This window comes from Notamacropus eugenii, chromosome 3 (genome assembly GCF_028372415.1).
Source record: "Notamacropus eugenii isolate mMacEug1 chromosome 3, mMacEug1.pri_v2, whole genome shotgun sequence".
NCBI lineage: Eukaryota > Metazoa > Chordata > Mammalia > Diprotodontia > Macropodidae > Notamacropus > Notamacropus eugenii.
Window position 1 is genome coordinate 184304381 of NC_092874.1, and position 13734 is coordinate 184318114.

The window sequence follows — 13734 nt, forward strand, 5'->3', positions numbered from 1 at the left end:
TATTCAGTCATTTCAGCTGTATATAATTCTTTGCGGTCCCTTTTGGGGGATTCTTGGCAAAAGAAACTAGAGTGGCTTTTCATTTCCTTTTGTAGCTCATTTTATAGATGAGGAACTGAGACAAACAGGGTAAAGTGATTTGCTCAGGGTCACACAGCTAGTAAGTATCTGAGGCTGAATTTGAACTCAGGTCTTTCTGATTCCAGATCTGGTGCTTTATCCACTATACCACCTAGCTGACCCAGTTGAACATTAAAGAATGACAAATGTGGGGTGACCCCCACATCTGCTGCTGCAGCCAACAACATGTTCAAGATAATTCAGTGGTTCTTCCAGCCTGAGTCTCCTCTCCTTCAAAATCTATGCATCTCATAAAAAGGAGAAAAGGGACAAATGTTCAGTTAGAGTTGGTGAGCTTTCATTCTACTTGATTCCAAACTTTGAGTCCAAATATGTGAAGGAACCAAGAAGCCCTCTGGAGGAAAGCATTTGACAGCGTAGAAAGTGTGCTGTATCATATGCATAATGGCTTCAGGTTGCTTATGACAAAACTAAGCCCACAATAGATGCTGCCATTTGACAAGGAGTGCCAGCTGTGAACTTTTTCAGAATCTACCTCCTGAATTTTTACCAAGACTTAGTGTGATTGGTTTTTCTGGAATTTTGGATCCTTTTTTGATAAAGGTTCAAAATAAAAGAAGCTCATATTGTTGGTATAAGTATACCAACTTGTATAAGTTGGTTTCATGAGCATTATTGCATCTGTCTATTATCAACAAGAGGCTTTTGAATTTGCAAAGGTCAACAGAAAGAAATTGTATAATTGGAGTTTGTGAGTAATTATAATCCTAGAAGATGTGTGTAAGACATGCTTTCAAATGGATGCAAACCGGGAGAAGGCTAAAGATGGGAAGCAGTCATCTAAATAAAGAAATAAATAGAATGGCTTTAGTGCTGCCCATTTTCAACAGATTATAACAGTAAGGACCCCAGCATACACAGGAGTGCTTCCTGTACAGGTTTTTAAATCTGCTTTTCTTAAAGGCAAGCAATTTTTGAGGTGTCAACGATCACTTTAATCAAGCACATATATCATTCACTTAGTTCAGGGGAAAAAGTCACAACCCTGAACTTTGGAGAAAAGATAAACAAAGAAATAAAGACCAACAGAGAGGATTTCCAGTTGTCTGATCATAAGCAATACAAACATTACAGAGCAACAGACAGATGCAACTGTCTGACCTTACATACATACATAGTTACCAGAGAGAGATGCATCAACATTTGGATTTTTAAAGCCAGGGGTCTCCTTAGCAGCTGCCCAGAGTCTTGTCTGGCCAAACAAATGCTTCTCATGAGTAAGTCCCAGAATAAAACCTCACCTCAGAGCATATATATATATATATATATATATATATATATATATATATATATATATACACACACACACACACACACACACACACACACACACACACACACACACTTTTGAGAGCTGGAGGGCATCACAACCCTTGAGAACCAGTGTCTCATTAGAAATTAACAAAAGATGTAGGCCTTCCTCAAAACAAATCTCCCCTAATCAAACTTCCCTTAATGGGTGGGAAAGGTGCATTAATTGGTGGGGAAGATCTTTAACTCTCATTAACATTACTCTATATACTCTAGATATTCCATGTAAAAACCAGCATTTTGAACAGATAAAGAAAGATGCCAGGGATGCTGATAAGGAAGGAAATAAAGTATCTTTCTTTTTTAGAAAAGACTACATTTGTCCTCTTTGTATCTCTGGTGATATCATATCACCGAATGGACTGGCTTAATATTCTTTCATGTAGAGATAATTTATAAGTCCCAGAACTTCTTGTCCTCATGTTGTTATTGATGTACAGAATTAAAATTCCAAGTAAAAAAAAAAGAATGAGAAATGTGAAGTGAGAGAAATATGAGACTGTTTAAATGAAGTAGTAGAGAATGGAGAAAGCAGAGAATGACATATATAAGCAAATGCTAATATAAAAATAACGCTACGTGACAATGAATAATAGTTATACTATACTATGAAAACTAAAACATATGACCTTATTTTCCTGAAACAATCAGTAAAACACAATAGGGAAAAGTGACATTATCTATCCCAATCATTCTTTTCAGCATTCTGCTTAACTAACTTCAGAGAAGACTCTTTGCTAGAGGGTTTGTGTTTTTGTTGAAAACCATCATTATTCAATGAAAAATCTGAAAAATGATTCAAGGGCACAACAAATTTTAAATATAAATTCACAAACAACAAATTAGTAAAGATGGCTATGGTATATGAAAACAAGATTCATACACCTTTTTTAAATATATGATTTATTTACTTTTCAGTTGTCAACATTCATTTCCATAAGAATTTGAATTCCAAATTTTCTCCCCATCTCTCCCTATCTCCCATCCCAAGACAGGGGGCACTCCATCCACCCCTTCCCCAGTCTGTCCTCCCTTCTATCATCCCTTACTTCTTTCATCCCTTTCCCCTCTATTTTCCTGTAGCAGGGTAAAATACATTTTTATACCCCATTACTTGTATATCTTATTCCCCAGTTGCATGCAAAAACAATTTTTAACATTCATTTTTAAAGATTTGAGTTCAATAGTCTCTCCTTTCCTCACTCCCTACCCACTCTCATTGTGAAAGCAACATATATAGGTCACACATGTGGAGCCATGCAAAATACTTTGATAACAGTCATATTGTGAAAGACTAATCACATTTCCCTCTAAGATGCATCTATCTTTAAGATTTTGATAATTTCATAGAAATTTTTGGGCAGTGTGTATTTTAATATTAGCAGGTAACATAACTACCATTATGTATATTTGTCCATGAAAAAAATACATAAAAATAACCTTAGTCAAAAAAGGTTGGGAACCATGGTACTAGATAATCTCTGCCACTATTTCCAGCACTAAATTCAGTGATACTGATTTGTATAAAAATGTAGTCTATTCTATCAAGTGGTTTAATAATCAAAGATTAAGATAAGATGGATTCTAATTACTTATCAAGAATTTTTAAATATGTTAAAATAATAATAAAAGAAATAAGGCATCTTAAATGGAAGACAATTCCCTATGTAACTTTTTTTCTGGTCTCAGGGCTTTTGAACATGAAATAGAGTACTCCTGGGATTTGAGAATTAAGAATAGGGGAAAGTCTAGTGGGATAGTGGGCAAAAAATTTCAGGTAGAACTGTATGACAATTTTTGACAGGTCTTTTACCAGAAATATTTCTAATCCACTTCCACTAGATGGCAGTGTTTAAGAATCTTACTGACTAATGCTGAAAAGAACATCAATTAAACATTGTATAATTAAACATTGTTCTGTATAAACATTTATACAGAAATACATAATAGAGAGCAGAAGGAAATTTAGAAGAGGTCACTGGAAAGCACTACAGTGTTGGAACTTCTGTGAGACAGACATCTTTATCTGTGTATTTATAATTCTAATGTATACTTTTTAAAAAATCTTACCAACAGAGTTTCATGATAATCACAATAATCTTTTTTTTCTGATAGTTTTTTTGGGGGAGTAAAAAAAAGATTTTATGTGTGGATGTTTGTCAGATGCATAATAATAAAAAAGAAATAATACATATGTATTATCAAATAAGAATTATTTGGATTGTTATACTGTGGAGATATCCCATCAAGGCATAGAGGTGAAGCTAAGTTCTTAAAGTTATGTCATTATAATGCTCTGGCAAATTCTAACAAGTTGAAGAGCTTGGCTATAGTCTTGCTGGTAGACTGTATCTACAATCCAAAAACAGGCTTGGTTGAATACGGGGAGGCTCATCACCATCAATGATTTATAATCCCTCTAAAATTATGGCTCTATGAAGGCATTAGTATTGATTGAAGAGAGGGGACACTATTCAATTTGAAGATAGTGGTCAAAGAAGTCATCAAGTAGTGGCTATTAATATGGAATGTTAATCCTAAATTATATTTTGAAAATAATGTGATTTTCTTTGGTGAAGATTTTTATAAATGATACTTCAAACTATCTTGAGGAGAAGGACATCATTGGGGCAATGGAAGAACTATGCTGGATCACACATCTCTTTAATTGTATATTGTATGTTGAATAATGTCAAATTGAATAAAATTTTGTTTCTCTCAGGCTTATGCCTAAAACACAGTATAATACTGACATATTTTTCTTTGACGGTTTGTATGGTGCTAGCACTCAGATTGAAATACCAAAGAAAAGTCAGCATGGGTCCAAGATGTCTTCTCTTCAAAATAACTTCCATGACCAGCAAAATAAAGGTGAATGATGTTTTAAACACATAGGAAACTTTTCAGAGCAGAGCTGCCCAACCTTACTGACTCCTGATTAGATTCACAGAATCTGATGGTTTAAGACAAAGGCCAAATCTGTTAGATGCGACAAAAGATATTTGTGAATATCATCATTTTAGTCATCTTGTGTGTTGTGTAAACTCTTACTTTAATAGCTGTAAATCACTACTCCATTTAGCGCTGGACAGAATAAATCATATCTGGGATTCATGGCCTAGTCCATGAGCAAGAGTTTAACTGCTCCAAAACCCTCTGAGACTTCCACAATCTTGTGGCTCTCTGGCTAAAAGTGAGGAATTTGCTTTATTCTTGGTAATTTGTTTAGTTTCTGAATCTATTCTGTGTTTAGAGATATAAAAGTCTAAAGAAGTGACTGATCTTGAAAATTAGCAGATATCATCTTGCTCAAGAGATCCTTCTGTTAATTTTTAAAGGATTAACTAAAATTGGTCAACACTCTTATGTCCAAGAATGACTGATTTGAAAATCAGATCCTCAGCACTGGGAAATGCGGTTAACAACCTATGTGCCCAGAAAAAAGCCCAGCTTCCACAGAGGGATGGAACTGAAATCAATTGCAGGAGCTGGTGAGTTATGGAAACAGATATTCCATGGTGCAAGTGGACTTAATACTGAGTATACAACAATTGGGGGGGGGGGGGGGGCAGGGAACCTTAGAATGAGGAACAGAACATATAAAATTACCTCTATCCCAGTAAAATCTCACTCACTAGAGAAATGAAATAGTCAAATTCTTAGACAAAATGATTCGATTAAAGCTCTTCAAAAAGGAAGGCAGCAACCCAACACAACTTTTTAACAAAGATCAAGAGAAACATCAGACCACAGAGTGATTGGGCAGAATGAGGAGGGGACCTAAACCTAGGAGTGGTTTTCCAGATTTAGGAGTGGTCATGGGCCCTAGATTGTGTACTGAGCTAGGAATAAATTCAGAAGCAAACAGTAGCTGTTTGCAGTGTTTCTGACCCTATTTGCTACGTAGGGTGTCACTTATAACCTTCAGTCTAGTCTGAGGTCTAAAGCAGAATGACCAGAGAAGGAATCTCAGACCAAAAGGAATCTTGAGCATCCCCATCACCATAATAGCTTTTCATGGTATATGTTAAGTGTGCATAATGATAAGCCAAAAGTTTGCAATGATCAGTGTGTAAAGTGTTACCACTAATGATCATTCTACCCTTTATAGTGATATCAATGCATTTTGAAAGTAATAGGTACAGCCATAATTCCTAGTACTCGGGATGTGAGATGTGATGTGAGATGTGATGTGTGATACGTGATGTGAGAATGGAACCATATTGCTTTCTTATTACAGAATCTTAGCTTGGGAAAGAAGATGTTTGGTGGTTGGCTGGTTGCTTGCTGTCCTTTATTTCTCAAAGAGGACCAAAATGACATTACTATGCTAGAGTCAAGTTTCAATGTGTCCAGCTGTGACTGATCAGACCAAAATGAGCTCAGAATTCTCTACCACAGGTTGAGCACAAATAGTCCATGTGAACATTTGGATACTCTAAATTTGCACATCCTATATTTCCTTTGAGCTGTTTCAGTTCTACTTTGCCTATAGTGCACAGCACCTTCTCTGATGTGGCTCACCATCCTGAGCAATCCTGTCCCAGTTTCACATAATCAATTCAAAAGTTCTTAAGAGAGACCTTGAGAGTGTCCTTATGTTGCTTCTTCCTACCACCATGTGAATGCTTGCCCTGGATGAGTTTTCCATGAAGCAGTCTTTTTGCAAGTGTATATTTTGCACTTGAACAACATGGCTAGCTCATTGGAATTGTGCTTTCTGAAGCAGAGTTTGAATGCATACCAGTATGAGTCAGAACCTCAGTGTCTGGTACCTTATCCTGCCAGGTGATGTTCAGAATCTTCCAAAGATAATTCAAATGAAAGCGATTCAGTTTCCTGGCATGATGCTGGTGGACTGTCCAGGTTTCACAGGCATACAACAATGAGGTCAGCACAATGGCTCTGTAGACCTTTAGTTTTTTAGTCAGTCTAATACTTCTTTTCTCTCATACTTTCCTTTGGAGCCTCCCAAACACTGAGCTAGCTCTGGCAATGTGTGTGTCAACCTCATTATCCACATACATCCCGGGAAAGTACACTGCCAATGAATAATAAATGAACTTATCCACAGCATTAAATAAATAATAAATCTACAGCATTAAAAATTTGTCCATTTGCTGTAACTGATGATTCCATGTATGGGTGGTGTGGTGGTGACTGATGGAGCACCTGTGTTTGCTTGGTGTTAACTGCTAAGCCAAAACTAGCACAAGCAGTGGAAAATTGATTCTTACTTCCTGCGATCTCAGCTTTAGAGTGCATTGAGTGCATAATCATCTCCAAACAGAAAATCATGCACCAACACTCCCTCCACTTTTGTCTTGGCTGGTAGCCTTTTCAAGTTGAAAATTTGCCATTAGCATGGTAGCTGACCTTGATACCATGTTCATTCTCATTGACAGAATTTGATAACATGGCTGAAAATATCATGCTAAAATGCATGGGAGCAAGCACACAGTGTTGTTTCACTCCATTGGTGACTGAGAAAGCGTGTGTATTGTCCACTATCTAGAACCCAGGCAAGCATACTGTCATGAAATTGACAAATAAGGCTGATGAACATCTCCAGGCAACCAAATTTTGACATAATTTTCCATGAGCCCTTACAACTAACAGTATCCAAGGCTTTGGTCAGATTGACAAATACTGTGTACAGACCCCCATTCTGCTCCTGGAATTTCTTCTGAAGTTGTTGGGCAGCAAACACCATATTGACCTTTCCTCAGCCCTTTCTGAAGCCACACTGGCTCTCAGGTAGATGACCATCTTCCAAGCAAAGGATCAACCTATTAAGGAGGTCTCTGGCAAGAGTCTTGCCAGCAATGACTAAAAGAGAGACATCCCTGTCATTGTCACAGGACAATCTATTTCCTTTATCTTTATAGAGATGGGCAATGGAGGCATCCTTGAATTCTTGGGGGTTAACCTCCTCTAGGTTAACCTGGAAAATTTCAGTTAGCTTTTTATATGAGCAATGGTCCCCCTGCCTTGTAAATCTCAGCTGGAATAGAATCAATACCAGGTGCTTTGCCACATGAAAGGAGCCTAATGGCCTTCAAAACCTCTTCTTCAGTTGGAACTTCAGCTAGGGAGGGATTGACTTTAACCTGAGGTAAATAAATGGTCAACAGCCTCAGCACTGATTGATGATGGTCTGTTGCTATGGAGGTGTTCAGCCTATCTCTCTAGGATTATATCCTTATCACTAATCAATGTGGCTCCATCAGCACTGAGTAACTGAGATGCATCATATGTCTTTGGCCCATAAATAGCCTTCAGGGCATCATAAAAGTGCTTAGGATTGTTACTATCAGCATAAAACTGAATTTCATTTGCCTTCTTACTGAGCCAAGAATCTTGCATTTCTCTAAGCTTTCTTGTACTTTACTTTTGACGGAATTAAATGCAGCCTTCTTAGAGGTGGATGAACTACCTCCTGGTAAACCCTGTGGAGTTCTTGTTTTTCATTTACCAGATTCTGAATTTACCTGTCATTTTCATCAAATCAGTCTTGGTGTTTGTGAGTGTTCTGACCCAGATGAGCAAATGTAGTACTGCACACCAAAAATCTCTGAAAGCGAACCACTCCTTTTCTGCTCCACTATTGCCAACTGTGTGTTGGCTCAACTTTCCCTCCAAGTTAGCAACAAACTGTTCCCACTCAGAGAAGAGCTCTGATTTCTTGACATTAATTCTTCTGGTAGTCATTTTGCCTTGGGGATGCCACTTCTGCTGAATGCAAATTTTAGCTTGGAGAGAATAAATCTATGTTCAGTCTAGCACTCTGCATTGCCTTCATCATGCTCACATCCTGTCTGTTTCTTCTCCTTACAACCACATGGTCTATTAAATGTCAATGTTGTGAGGGCTCAGTCACAAAATTGTATTGCATTTAGGTAAATGGAAGACTGTTGGTGTTGATAAGGTCGTGAAATGTACAAGTCTTCAGTAGTAAGTGACCATTGCTGTTGCTGTTTCCAACCATTCCTCCCTAGGACTCCCTGCAAAGTCTGGTAGTCTGAGCCTACTCTAGCATTAAAGTCACCCAGAATTATAAACTTGTCCTCTTTTGGCACATTGATGATAAGGGTCTCCAGGTCTTTATAAAATTTTTCTTTGACCTCATCAGAGTTTGTTATGGTGGGAGCATAGGCACTGATGATGGTGGCATGGCGTTTTCGTGCAAGTGGTAATCTCCTTGTCAAAAGCCTGTCATTCACTCCTTTTGGCAGGGATACCAGCTTGCTGACTAGAACAGTTTTGATGGCAAAACCTAACCAGCTTCACAGCACTCCCCTTCACTGCGCCCACTCCAGAAAAATGTGTATCCAGCTCTAACTTCAGTAAGCTGGCCTTCATTTACCAGCCTTGTTTCACTCAGGGCTGCTATTTAGATGCGATATCTGCTGAGTTCTCTTGCAACAAGAGCTATTGGTCTTTCAGGTCTACTGGATTTTGTGTTGTCTATAAGTGTGTACACATTCCATGTACTAATGGTGAGTGGAATCGTCTTTGTAGACATTTTTGGTACTTTTTTTTGTATTTTGACCACAAAATGGGATTCCCCATCTGCTGTGGTAATCAGGGCAGTGTTGGTTAAGCAGCCATTTTAGGGCATCTTTTCTAGGCCCCTTCCTTCTCTACCACCACCACCACCTCCTCCTCCTCCTTTTCATTCTTCTCCTTTTCTTTTTCTTCATCTTCTCCTCCTCTTTCTCCTCCTTTTTCTCCTCCTTCTCCTTCTTTGGTCTCTAGACTGATTTAATCACCCTGACTGAATTAATCACTAGGGTGGAGACAAGCAGAATGTCAAGTAGGCTTGCAGTTTCTGTCTATAAATACCCAGACCCTCAGATCAAGAAAGTGGAGTTGGTCTTTCTACTCGCTTTCTTCTTTACCACATCACTGAGCCATGTAGGGATGTGGGCCGCCCACTACAAAAAAGGTAAACAGGAAAGAGAAATCAAAAGGGACTTACTAAAGCTGAACTGTTTACATTCCTATATAGAAAGATAATATTTGTAACTCTTGAGACTTTTCTCAGTATTAGGGTAGTTGGAGGGATTATATACATATATAAACAGAGGGCATAGGGTGAGTTGAATAGGAAGGGATGACATCTAAAAAAATAAAATTAAGGGGTGAGAGAGGAATATGTTGGGAGGGAAAAGGGAGAAATGGGATGGGGCAAATTATCTCTCATAAAATTGACCAGAAAAAGCTTTTTCAATGAAGGGGAAAAGGGCAGAGATGAGAGGGAAAAAGGAGGGAATAACATGAACACTCAATTTGGTATGAAAATCTATCTGACACTACAGGAAAGCAGGAGCAAAGGGGATTAGTGGGATGTAGGTGGGAATGATAGAAGCGAGGGCAAATGGGAGGAAGGGGTAATTAGAAGTAAACACTTGGGGAGAGACAAAGTCAAAAGAAAGAATAGAATAAGTAGGGGGCAGGATAGAATGGAGGGAAATATCATTAGTCTTTCACAACATGACTTTTATGGAAGTCTTTTGCATAACTACACATGTATAACCTATATTGAATTATTTGCCTTCTCAGTGGGGATGGGTAGCAAGGAAGGGAGAGAACTTGGAACTTTTCAAAGTGAATGTTAAAAATTGTTTTTACATGCAACTGGGAAATAAGATGGTAAATAGGGTATAGAAATCTATCTTGCCCTACAAGAAAATAGAGGTGATAAGGATAAGGGAAGGGAGAAGTGTGATAGAAGGGAGGGAAGATTGGGGGAAGAGGCAATCAGAATGCATGGTGTCTTGGGTTGAGGGGAGAGGAGATGGATAGAAAATTTGGAACTCAAAATCCTGTGAAGATGAATGTTGAAAACTAAAAATAAATAAACAAATTTTTTTAAAAAAGTAAATAAAGAAAAATCATTTCATAGTACAAACAAGCTATATGCAGGATAACCAGGAAAAAAGAGAAGGAAGGCACTAGAATTAAGAGGGATCAGGGAAGGCTTCCTGCAGAAGATGGAATTTTAGTTGGGATTTAAAGAAGTCAGGCTGGTTGGGGGGCAGGACAGCTAACTGATACAGAGGATAGAGGGCAAGGTCTGGAGTCAAAAAGACTCATCTTCCTGAATTCAAAGCCGGACTAAAGATATGTACTAGCTGTGTGACCCTGGGTAAGTCACTTAATCCTGTTTGTGTCAGTTTCCTCATGTGTAAAATGAACTGAAAAAAAAAATGGCAAATCATTTCAGTTTGCCAAGAAAACCCCAAATGGGGTCACAAAGAGTTGGATGGGACTGAATAATGACTTAACAGCAACAGCAAGGAGGTCAGCAGTCAAGAGTAAAGGAGGGAGAATATTGCAGGTTCAGGAAACAGGCAAGAGATTCAGTGTCTGTTTTGAGAAACAGCAAGGCAGCCAGTGTCACTGGGTCAATGAATATGTCATGGAGACTAATATGTAAGAAGGCTGGAAAGGTAGAATGAGGATGAGTTAATAAGGGCTTTGAACACCAAGCAGAGAATTTTGTATTTGTTCCAGGGAGATTTTTTCTACTTGTATTTATATTTGTAGTTTAACACAATGTCTAGAACATAGTAAGTACTTTATAAATGGTTGCTGACTGACTGACTGAGGGAAAAGAGAACTTAATCAGATTATTTTATTTTCTTCTTGTTTGGGAGAATGAAACTGCAGCATGTGATGTATGGTATGGCATATGATCTCTGTGTTTGGTCTACCATGAGGAATTGTTATATGATTCTAGCTACTATGCACCCACAAGTGGTCTCTATATCTGATAAAGGGTATCAACCAGACTGGAACTGATGGGGGATGGGATTTGTGCTGGACCTCTAAAAGGAAAAGACCATGTCTTTTGGACCTGGACCTCAAAGCTCCCCCTACCCATCTAGATCTCTGGCATCTGCTTGAGGCTCCTGGCTCATACCAATCAAAAATCCTTTTAACTGCCCTTTCATTGTGGAGCTCATTTTCTGCAGCTAGGTGGTGCAGTGGATAGAGCGCCAGTGTAGGAGTCAAGAGGACCTAAATTCAAATCTCACCTCAGACACTTGACACTCACTAGCTGTGTGACCTCCGGCAAGTCATTTAACCCCAATTGCCTCATCCTGGATCATCTCCAGTCATCCTGAGGAGTATCAGGTCACTGAATTCAGACGGCTCTGGAGGAGAAGTGAGGCTGGTGACCTGCACAGCCCTCCCTCACTCAAAACAAAGTCAAGTGCAAGTCATGTCATTTCTCTGATGGCATGGTCTTCTTTGACAACAAAGGACGAACACACAACATTTTCTGCACCACCCCAGGCTACTTGCCACTTCTTAATCCCATCTAGACCTTCCTATAGTCTTTCTATATAAATGTACTAATTTTTATCATCATCAAATGCTCAGATTCTTAAAATATGGCCCACTTGTATTGGTGTCACAAATAGCTCAGACTCATGAGGAACGTCGCCCACCCCAACCACTGTCATAATAAACTACTTGGACTGAAAGAAGGTTTGAGTGGTCAAATCCTTTCAAGGCAGACCCATGCCCGGTACCTTTGTATTTCAGGGTTCCCAGCACCCCAGGACTGCAACAAAACTGCCCTCTAATCTGTGGGTGACTAGAGCTGACCAAAGCAGACTAGAAACAAATAGAACTTTAATTTCAAAGTGAGGAAAACAGCTTGCCAAAAAGGACACATATGCCAGTCTTGCCCCCTAGTGGGGGGGCCTGAGAAAGTGTGGGAAGATCTCAATATTTATACCTATGACTACTCAATAAGCTATAGCCATGACCATGATGGGTAACAACAGTACAATGTGACAAAGTTAATTCATAGTAGGGCTTCATGACAAGAACATGGGTACTACACGTGCTTATCTCAGCTCAAAGAATACCAATTCTGGGAAACAATTCTGGGGTTTTTTGCTGTGTCTGGGATCATCCAGAATGCAAAGGATTATTGTTATGCCAAGCTCAGGACACAGCCTGCTTGCTGGGCCTTAGCTCTGGAAAACAGGGTGTCTTCAAATACCTTGGCAAGGGTTTCTGTAAATAAATAAATGAAGGATCTATGATTTTGTCAGTGTGGGAAACTCCTGCCACAAAACAGACTGTAATTCATCTATGGATTAGTAATTAAACCTAAAGGGTTTACTTAAAACACATAGAGGTTAAGGGACTTGTTCAGGCTAATTAGCCTGAGCTTATAAGTAACCCCAGAACTTGAACCTAGGCCTTCTTGTCTCCAGGTCTATCTATCACACCACACTACCTCTTATACATGTAAATTAATATATTATATATGAATAATTGTGGTATATGTAATATTCCATGTGAATGAATGGATTCTGATATGTACTTACATACTGAATTTTTAAGTATAACTTGCAGAAACTTCAGATTTTTTCCTAGGAAGAAAGTATGAATGGGATACTGATCTGAGCATAATCATAGAAATTCAGGGTCATGAGTTTTTCTGCCTCTTTCAGTATTTGCTAAGTGCTTCCCTGAGGCTTGTCAAAAAGAGATTTGTCAAGAGAATTTGCATAGCTCTCCCACTAGCTGCCAGGAACAGAATAATTGTAGAAATGAAATAATACACTCACATCAACTTCACTATAAAGCAAATAAGTGGAGGGGGAAAAGAGAAGGGAAGTTGGAAAAAACAGTAATTCTTGACCTTCTTGGTTCTTTTCTATGCCAGCTATGGACCTAACAAAAGATCTAAAAATGTGTTGATTGACTTAAAACATATGTTGGCTCAGCAGTCACAAAAATAATATTAATACTTCATTTGAGAAAGAAGCTCCAGTAACTAAAGATAACTCTAGCATATGGGCGGAATCTTATGGAGAAACAGCATGTGCCACCATTGGAGGCAGAGAAGAAAAATCCCTGTAGAGAAGTAGAGTGTAGTCTGAGTAAGACAAAGCTGATTGCTGAGAAAGGATACATGAGAGCTGTTCCAGTGAGAGTGTAACCCTAGAATCAGGAGTTTTCTAGGGAATGTTAATTTCCCCTCTGGTAAGAGGATTCTGCGTGACGTTATACCTTTTGTTGTATTATGGGGGAAGGGGACTTTCTCTTGTTATTTGCTATTCTGTCCCGTTTCAAAGCTTTGCTAGTTGATCTGTGGTTCTAAACTAGACCTCGAGACATATTTGCATAACTATGGTTGCCCATAAAAACCCTCTTGGAACCTGGAGGAACCCAGGGATTCTAGACTTGAATGAGGACTTTTTAGGTTAGAGAACAAAAAAAAAAGTCTCTCATTGTTCTTTCTTTTTTTTT

At 38.6% G+C, this 13734-nt stretch overlaps 1 pseudogene; it reads left to right on the plus strand.

Annotated features, from left to right (window-relative positions):
• The first annotated feature begins 306 nt into the window (after nt 1–306).
• Nucleotides 307–929, plus strand: LOC140531315 (MICOS complex subunit MIC26 pseudogene; annotated as a pseudogene).
• The last annotated feature ends 12805 nt before the right edge of the window (nt 930–13734 follow it).